Source organism: Furipterus horrens, unplaced genomic scaffold (genome assembly GCF_987537825.1).
Source record: "Furipterus horrens unplaced genomic scaffold, mFurHor1.1.pri manual_scaffold_12, whole genome shotgun sequence".
Lineage (NCBI taxonomy): Eukaryota > Metazoa > Chordata > Mammalia > Chiroptera > Furipteridae > Furipterus > Furipterus horrens.
In genome coordinates, this window is record NW_028327182.1 from 8,559,953 (window position 1) to 8,569,865 (window position 9,913).

The window sequence follows — 9,913 nt, forward strand, 5'->3', positions numbered from 1 at the left end:
CCAATCCCCTCCAAGATCGCCCCCCTTAAGTCCAAGACAGGTGAGGTCATCACTGACCAGGAACAGCAAATGCGGCGGTGGACCGAGCACTACCTCGAGCTGTACGCAACGAAGAACACCGTAACAGACACTGCTCTTAAAGCCATCCCAGACCTACCAGTCATGGAGGAGCTAGACACCCCACCTACTGCGGCAGAGCTCGGCAAAGCCATCGACCGCCTCGCTTGCGGGAAAGCACCAGGAAGCGACGGAATCCCTCCAGAAATCCTAAAGAGCGGGAAACCAGTCCTGCTACAGCCGCTCCACCATCTACTCTGTCTCTGCTGGAAGGAGGGTTACATCCCCCAGGATATGAGAGACGCCAACATTATCACCATGTACAAGAACAAAGGAGACCGCAGCGACTGCAACAACTACCGGGGCATCTCTCTCCTCAGCGTCGTCGGCAAAGTATTCGCCCGGGTCGCTCTTGCCCGCCTGCAGACCCTTGCTTCCCGCGTCTACCCAGAGTCCCAGTGTGGCTTCAGAGCTGGCCGATCAACAGTGGACATGATCTTCTCCCTACGCCAGCTGCAGGAGAAGTGTCACGAGCAGCATAAACCACTCTACCTCGCCTTTATCGACCTTACGAAGGCGTTTGATCTGGTCAGTCGAAGCGGACTCTTCAGCTTGCTACGGAAGATTGGCTGTCCACCACATCTGCTTGCTGTGGTCATGTCCTTTCACGACAACATGCACAGCACGGTGTCCTACAACGGCGCAACCTCTGAGGCCTTCCCAGTCAGCAGCGGAGTAAAGCAGGGCTGCGTCCTCGCACCTACGCTGTTCGGAATCTTCTTCTCCATGCTCCTCCAATACGCCTTTAAGGACTGCAGCGAGGGTGTCTTCATTCACACCAGATCCGATGGCAAGCTCTACAACCTGGCCCGTCTACGAGCCAAGACCAAAGTCAAAGAGGTGCTCATCCGTGAGATGCTCTTCGCCGACGACGCAGCTTTGACATCACACTCCGAAGAGGGACTCCAGCAGCTAGTCACTTGCCTTTCCCACGCATGCAAGGAGTTCGGACTAGCCATCAGCCTGACGAAGACGAATGTTATGGCTCAAGACACGGGGACTCCCCCATGCATCACCATCGACGGATACACCCTGGAGGTTGTCAACGACTTCACTTACCTCGGGTCCACCATCTCGAGCTCTCTGTCAGTCGACTTGGAGGTCAACCGGAGAATCGCCAGGGCAGCCACAGTTATGGCCAGACTGAACCGGCGAGCGTGGAACAATTCCAGCCTCACTGAGAAAACCAGACTGCGCATCTACCAAGCCTGCGTACTCAGCACTCTCCTCTATGGCAGCGAGACGTGGACCACCTACGCAAGGCACGAAAGGAAACTCAACAGCTTCCACATGAGGTGCCTGCGACGCGTCCTGCATGTCGCCTGGCAGGATAAGGTCCCCAACACCGAGGTGCTGAAGCGAGCCAATATGAGCAGTTTGCATGCAGTTCTTAGCGAGAGACGCCTCAGGTGGCTCGGCCATGTCAAAAGAATGGATGCAGGCCGTATCCCCAAAGACCTCCTCTACGGCGAGCTAGCAGAAGGCAAGAGGATGACAGGGCGCCCAAAACTGCGGTTCAAAGACATCTGCAAAAAGGACATGACACAATGCTCCATCAATCTCAACACATGGGAAGTTCAAGCAGACGACCGCCTAGCCTGGAGGCTCGCGGTCAGGCAAGGTACGTCAGGGGCAGAGGCTGCGCGCAACGAGGAGGCGGTCCAGAAAAGATCGAGGCGGAAGCAGCGTCAACAGCAGCAACAACAGCCATCTGCCTTCACCTGTACCAAGTGCGGCAGGGATTGTCACTCCCGAATCGGACTGCACAGCCATTCTCGGCGGTGCAGATAGACTCTCAGGAAGCTACGCCATCGTCTCTCGAGACGGACGGCTGCCGACGGGGGACGGGGGGGTGGGTGTGAAGAGAAAATTATTAATAAATGATGGTTTTGCAGATGCTCTTAGAAATAGAGAGTAATTGCCTGTGAAGGAGTGAAGGCCACACTGAGCTCTTGGAGCTGTTCTTGAACACACGGCCAGTCTCCTTTCACTCCTGTCCAGACCACACCGAAAGGCAATGAACTTGATCCATTTTGTTGTGCTTTATATGCCTCCAAGGCTACTTTAGCAACTCAGCTGGGTCTCCAGAATATACTGTATTGATGGCTCTATTACCTTTTTCATTGTCTCTATAAGTTCTATTACTGGAAAGGAGAAAGCGGTAATGAAATAGAAATTCTCCAGCAGTGGAAATACAGACCGAGCTCTGAGTAAATGCTCCCTCCTCTCCCACTGGTCACCCCCCTGTGCTTTGACCCTCCTTCTCTATTATTGCTCCCAGAGCTGGTTATCAATAATCTCTATTCAATCCCATAAGGTAAATTGGAAAGCTAAGCCTTCTAGTCAAAGGGAGAAGAAAAAATAGGATTTTCAGCTCCCACCTCCTCTCTCTTCTCCTCAGCCAAATAAGTCCTACCACCCCCCCCCACCCCACCCCCCGTTCATCATCCTCTGGCCCAGCATGTCCCTTACTAAGAGGCCCAGGCATCTGGTAGAAAAAATAAATGCCCGAGTCTCCAACAATGTTAGGTCTTCCATTAGAATTACTCATTCTCCCTAACTCTTGAAATCCATTAATAGTAAAGGCTATCAAGGGTCACAATGCCTGTTTTTTGTTTCCTTTTCCCAGGAAAATTATGTGCATTCCCATATTGGTGGAAATCGATAGTTAAATATAAATAAATAGCCCCAGCCTCTGCTAAACGAAGGTTACACAATTTATCCCAAATATTTTTTTTCTGATAGCAACTATTCATTGAGAAATAAAAATAAATAAATAAAGTCATTACGCTGGTTTTCCTTTAATAAAAAGAAAAATAAGTAATTGAAGAATATATACATACTTAACATATATTAAAGGCAGTATCTATATACAGTATATATAAATAAATGGCAGCATATATGTATTTTTATTGCAAGCAGTCTATATTTATATCGCACCATTGCTGTTTCCAGGATATTTCCCCACTCAGGCTTCCCACTACTTCAGTCCTCTGGTTGAATTCCATCCCATCGTAATTACACCCTTCACCCCACATCATTACACCACAGGAGAACGCTGCTGCCCAGTCTTAATACCAACATTTAATCAGTACGTAGAACTCAGTGAAGTCCTATAATTTCCTCAAAATCAGCAAAGAAAGGAAATAAGTAGGTATGAATCACTGGTTTAACCATATTCACTCACTCATTCAGTAGTTGTACATCTGCACCAAGCCCTTTCCTATATCCTGAGAATACCAAAGCAAAAAAGTCAAGGTTCTGGCTCTCACGAAGTTTATGTGCTATTGGTGGACAGAAAATAAAGGACTGAGTAAACATAAAAACGCATCGAGTAGTGACACGGGCTGCAGTGGAAGGTGGAGCAGAATAAGCAGGCGAGGGGTGATGGAGAGGGCAGGAGGGGGCTGTCTCTCTGTGGTCCTGACAAAGGTCAGGAAGGCGGCGCAGAGGAGGAATCACATGAGTGTGAAGGCACCTTCCAATCTGGCAAACGCGCTCCAGCTTGGCGAGATGCCTTCTAAGCACGCTGCTCGTGGGCCCGAGTCTGGAACCTATCAGAGGCAGCTTCCAGATCTTAGCTGACAGTGAAAGGTGGCCCAAAGGCAAAGAATCTCTGCGCCTCCCTCGGCGTCCGCTGTGTATGCTTAAAGCTGCCAGCTAGGGTTCTGGAGAAACCACGTGGTTCCCATGGGATAGAAATGGAGAGCGCTTCCTGAGGTCCAGCAACAGAGCTCAGGTTCAGGGCTCAGGGCTCAGGGTAACACCGGAGTAATGGCAGATAAATGCACACATCTCATCCTTTCCCCGGGATACACATCCTTAGAGAGAAACAGCAGGCCACGGTCAAAGCTTGCTCCCTGGAGTCCAGGAGCCCTGACTCCTGACACATTCTTGGGCAAGTCATTTAAACGTCTGTTCCATCATCTATAAAACAGGGGCAATAAAGCTACCCCAAAGGGAAGCTGGGATGCAGGATTGGGTAATATTAATGGACGGGAATCTGGCAGAGTCTAGCCACATCATGAGACCTATATGGGATCATGACTACCAGAACTGAGACTGAACAAAAATCAGTGACAGAAAGAAAATGGAAGCCTAGAATTTTATTTAAATACATAAAAGTCAAATATTCCTCAAGCTAGAACCTAATTCTATGTCTCAGAACACTCTAATTCTAGTCAAATGAAAGAGTCATAACTTCCAACTGTATTCTGAAATCAATTTCTTTTAAAGTTTCCTTTACAAGAGTTCAGTTGAGCAAAATTTTAATAACAGTTTACAATGAGATGAAATTCCTTCCTTGATGAATTCTATTCCCTTACTATGCATGTGAAGATTTTAAGTAATTTGATCTTCTGACAATCCTATAAAGTAATTCTTTTTACTCCCTTTTATTCTTAGAGGAAAGCATCAAGAACAAGATGCTTCTTGAAAAGTTGATAAAATTGGGATTAGAAAATAAAACCAACAACTCACATGTCTGCTTTGTGTCCTGAGTCAGTGACAATAGTGGGTTGAACAGTGTTCCCCCAAATGCATGTCCACACAGACCTCAGGATGGGACCTTATTTGGAAATGCAGTCTCGACAGATAGGATGAAGTTGAGATCATGCTGGGCTTGGATGGACCCTAAACCCAATGAGAATGTCCTTATAAGGGACAGAAAAGGACACACGGAGACTGAGGGAAGAAGGCTCTGTGGAGAGGCTGAGAGTGAAGTAATGCAGTCACAAATCAAGGAAAGCCTGGAGCCACTGTAAGCTGGGAGAGACAAGAAGCATTCTCTTCTAGAGCCTTTGAAGGGAGTGTGGCCCTGCTAAAATCTTGATTTTGGACTTATGGCCTCCAGAACTTCGGAAGAATACATTTCTGTTGTTTTAAGAGACCAAGTGTATGGTAATTCATTGCAACAGCTGCTGGAAAATAATACTGTGATTTTCTGAAATATTCAGTTCTTTCTATGCATAACAATGGCCTCTGCCAGCCACATAGTCCCTCTCACGAAACCAGGATAAGACCAAAGAAGAGAGGATGGCAGAGGCCCTTTCTGGAACTTTGACCCTTTAAGGAGCTCAGTGGATTTAACCATGTTTTCTGGAAAATACTGTTGGCGCTAGTTATGTACGATTAGTGTTGACAGTAACACAAAACTAACACAAAACAAGATTGGTTCCCAGGGGCCAAGTTTCATCCATAAATTTCATTCCTGACAAGAGGAAAGAGACAGGATCATGATTGCAAGTGTTAGAATGGTCTTGGGAGACATAGTGGAAAACAATAAACATCGTTTTAAAAAGCTCAAAGAGGAGAATTATCTACATCGAAGCTGCACTGCTCCTGCAGTAATGTTTCTACCTTCCATTTAAAGACAGATAAATTTTCCATGACAGCTCTTAATAGCCTCTACGGTTATTCACTGAACTTGCCCTCAGAATTACAGAGTAATAAAAGGAGAATAGCATTTGACTGACTACAGGGGAAGGGTGGGTTTTCTCAATAAAGTGGCCATTTCATTTCCTCCTACATCCAAGGTTGTCCAATAAGGGGACTCCATGCGTCTCAGGATGGAGAAATAGCCACAAGGCATCTTATATCACTGCAGTGCGGTTGGGCTCCTTCATTTCGTTATCCATTGGAAAGGAGAGCATTTCTCTCACTAGAGACCACACAGCCATGATAGCCTAATGTTTCAATGAGAATAGTCAAACTTCTACTCTGTTAGGCTGGACCCTATGAAAAGGCCGAGATTCAACCATTTTAAACCCACAAAAATGGCAACTACACAAATTACAATCTAATACAAAACTGTACTTTAATTATTACTATGTAAGCTATAATTATAATAGAGGGATTTCCCTCAGAACCAAAATCTGGAAAACAGAAACCATTCATTAGAAATGTACGACTAAGTTTTGGATGTTTGAGAAGGGTCAGGAGCCACAATATGAAAACTAATCTGAAAAGCGTGTTCTGAAACATTCATTTCTCCATACTGGGTAGCACAAAAGTAGGTTTACAGGGGTGAGCATGCAAAACACATTACTTATTATCGTATTATTTTCCACCCAAACAACTGTAAACCTACCTTTGCCCCACCTTGTACTTTTTAGATTGTAGAATTAAAAATGAACAAATTCAGGACCATGATCACTTCCCCCTATCCCTACTGCCACTTCCACTACTGAGACCCCTGGTTAATCAGCAATTATTTAATAGTTTTTCCACTTCCTCTTGAAACACATCCCCAACCCATTTTTTTTTTTTTTTTTCACGGTAGTCAGAGCTATCTTTTCAAAGCATAGATCAAATGGATGAAGTCACTCCTGGCTACCAGTGGTTACCTTTGCTTTTGTACATGCTCCGGTGTCTTGGCCGTGGCTTTGGAAGCCCTGTGGGAGACACAAGGCCCCCACCAGCTTCTCGCCCACCCTCCAGCCACAGTGGCCAGCTCTCAATCCCTGGATTGCACCAACCCGAAGCTACTGACAGCGCCCCAGCTCTTTGCATGGCTGGGTCTGTGTTCTTCAAATTCCCTTTTCGTGGTTTCTGGGTCCACTCCCATCAACCAGTAACATTTTTATTTATCATGGCACCTTGTTCATTCCATAATGTTTTTCTCTATTTGTTTATGTATCTATACACTAGTTTCAATTACTTCTTTTATCTTCTGGGTCTCTCCAGTAAAATAATATCTCCTTGGAGGCAATGACCATGTCTGGTTTTCTTTAACAGGCTAAGTGACTAACATAATGCATGGCCCAAGTTCAGCACTCAGTAAATATTTTACGAGTAAAGGAATGAATGAATGAGTGAATGATTCAAATTTAGGAAAATAAAGGCTAAAAAAAAAAGACAGTGTTTCTAAACCTCAGAAGGATATCGCATTCCACAGTAACAGGCACCCAGTTGGCTTGCTGCCTGGGGCCATTCAATTGCTCTTCCTCTCTCACCACTCAAAGCTTCAAAAACTCAATACACAAATAGTAACCAACCTCGAAGTAAATCTAACACAATATGCAGGATAACTCAGACAAGTTCAAAGTTATTTTAAAGATTTTATTTATTTTTAAAGAGAGGGCAGAAGAGAGAGAGAGAGAAACATCAATGTGTGGTTACCTCTCATATGCCCCCAAATGGTGACCTGACCCACAACCCAGGCATGTGCCCTGACTGAGAATCGAACCAGTGACTCTTTGGTTCACAGGCCAGCACTCAATCTACTGAGCTACACCAGCCAAGGGAGACAAGTTCAATGTTTTAAAGAACCATTTCTTTAATCACTCTATCATTCTACTATTGTGTTATCCTTGTAGTTAAACTTCTTTGTGTAGCAGAGATCATTTTGATGAGTTTCCCCTCATGATCCCAACTTTAACTCATTAATTCTGTTATGACTACTTTATAATTATCTTCACATAAGTATTTATCCATACAATCATGTAATTGACCTTATTATCAATCAGAATTTGTTTTTCCATTAAAATTATTTTTAAAAGGTTCTCATATTAAACTTGATAATGGTAAAACATCTAATATAAAATATCCCCATACATCTCAGACTGAAACAAAGGGGAATCAGGCACGACCCCCTTTTTATAGGCTACTCACTCCCTTCTTCCAATCTCATTTCAGTCTCTAAAGCAAGACTTGAATACTTTTCAAAAATCTCACAGTTCTGTGAATTAATATTACCTGGAAATATTTACAAATCTAGAAAGTGCTTTGGAGTTCTAAAGCATGACTCACATAAATTACGTTTAGTGTCAACATTACTTTTCTCAATTAGAGATGTCTGAATCTAAGCAATGTCGTAAAGAAACTGATAACCTCTGTGGTATCATTCCAGTCTTTCCTAAGTGAGAAGAAACACCAAACCAAGATATACAATTGTTTTCCAGCATAAGTAGAGATTACACATGAATATTGTTTAGGTACAAGCACAAAAATAAGATATAATGTTGGAGCATTCAGAACAAGTGAAAATATTAAATAAACCTCCATTAAAAAATAGTGAATCCCAAGTAGAAAAAAATAACAGAAATTCAAAGGGCATTCAAGCATCACATAGTAAAAAAAATATTCTTGGTCAGTAGAACACCTAGGGTGAAATATATAGAATCAATAAGCAGATTTTTCTCAAATTAGCCTGATTGGGGAAATTCAACTTCCCAGCAGTAACCAAAAATAGGTTAAAAAACAAATAGGTAATAATTTAATTCAGAAGGTCACTATTAAATTCTACATACACCATGGTAACTGGAAGAGAAACGATGAGCTGGAACCAACCTCTCTCAGTGCGTTAATCAAAATTTCCTTTTCAGATTAGCTAGTTGTCAAGATCTCAAATAGACACCAAGTTCATTGGTGTGATGGTTGATCCTAGGACAAGCTAGAAAAGCCAAGTATACCCAAACCCACGTTCATGTCAAATATCACCATCTGACCAGGGCACCTTTCCATTGATCTGAACTATAATCTTAAAACCCTTGTTGACACGGGACTCCAGACAGCAATTATGGATTAATCTGAACTGTTGGAAACATGACAGCAACTTTAATCTAGCATCAGAGGGATCCCAGGAAGGGAAAGAAAGAGTCGGTACACTCGGTCAGTGAAGAGAGACCGAGTAAGGGATGAGAGAATGCAGGAAATGTTACGTTCAGGAAAGCAGGGACAATGTGTAGAGTGTTGAAAAGGACATGGGGTAAGCCTGAGAATAAACTTGGTGTTATTCACTGTTTCTTTAGAACTAGTTGTAGACACAGACACTTGATTTGCTTCTAAAAACATGAATTATGTATTCCCTCTAATAAAACTAATAGCATGATATGGCAGTTTTTAAGATGCACAAATGCCCAGAACCTTTTATGTCTTTATAAGATTCTACTAGAAACATAGCTCAAGAAACCTAATGGTTCATAAATTGGATATTTTCTTTTCTTTAGTACTATTTAATAAATTATGACAACATAATTGCCAATGACTCTTTCACAGAATCACAGGCTAGATAATAATATGACATTAAATTATTTTGTGGCAGCAGATTCATTCATCTAAATATAGAAGACACTTACATTAAAGATTATGAAGAATTACATTAAATCAATGAAAAAGAAACGAAACTCGAATTTTAAGTTAAATGTGATAGAGTCCTAATTTGAAATAAAAATTTTGAAATGTTCAAATTAAATCAATAATTAATCACAACATTCAACGAAGAATGAAAAAGAATGGTCCATTATATCATTTCTAGGATTCAAGATAATTAGAAAGCATTATAGTTGAGTATCTCATTACATTTCATAGAACAGAAGTGCATGCTAATGTCCAGTTAAATTACAATGCTGGTCAACATCATTGCTAGTAAGGAATCAGTCAAAACAAGACCTGAAAGGCTGCCTGATGATCTTTGTGCTTTCCAGAAAATATGACATTAAAAGTGATAACATGGATGAATCTTGAGAATATCTTGCTAAGTGAAATAAGACAGACAGGAAAAGTCAAGAACTGTATAATGTCACTCCTATGTGGGACATATAACGAAAGGCAGCAAATGAACAAATAGACAGACAAAGTCACAGGCCAAGACAACAGCATGGTGGCTACCAGAAGGAAAGGGGGGTGGGGAGGTAGTGAAGGGCAGAGGGCGTTGAGTGTATGGTGACAGAGGAGATTTGACTTTGTTTGGTGGGGACACAATACAATATACAGATTATGGACCACACAGTTGTTCACTAGAAGCCTACATAATGTATTCACCGATGTCACCCCAATAAATTTAATAATAGCATTA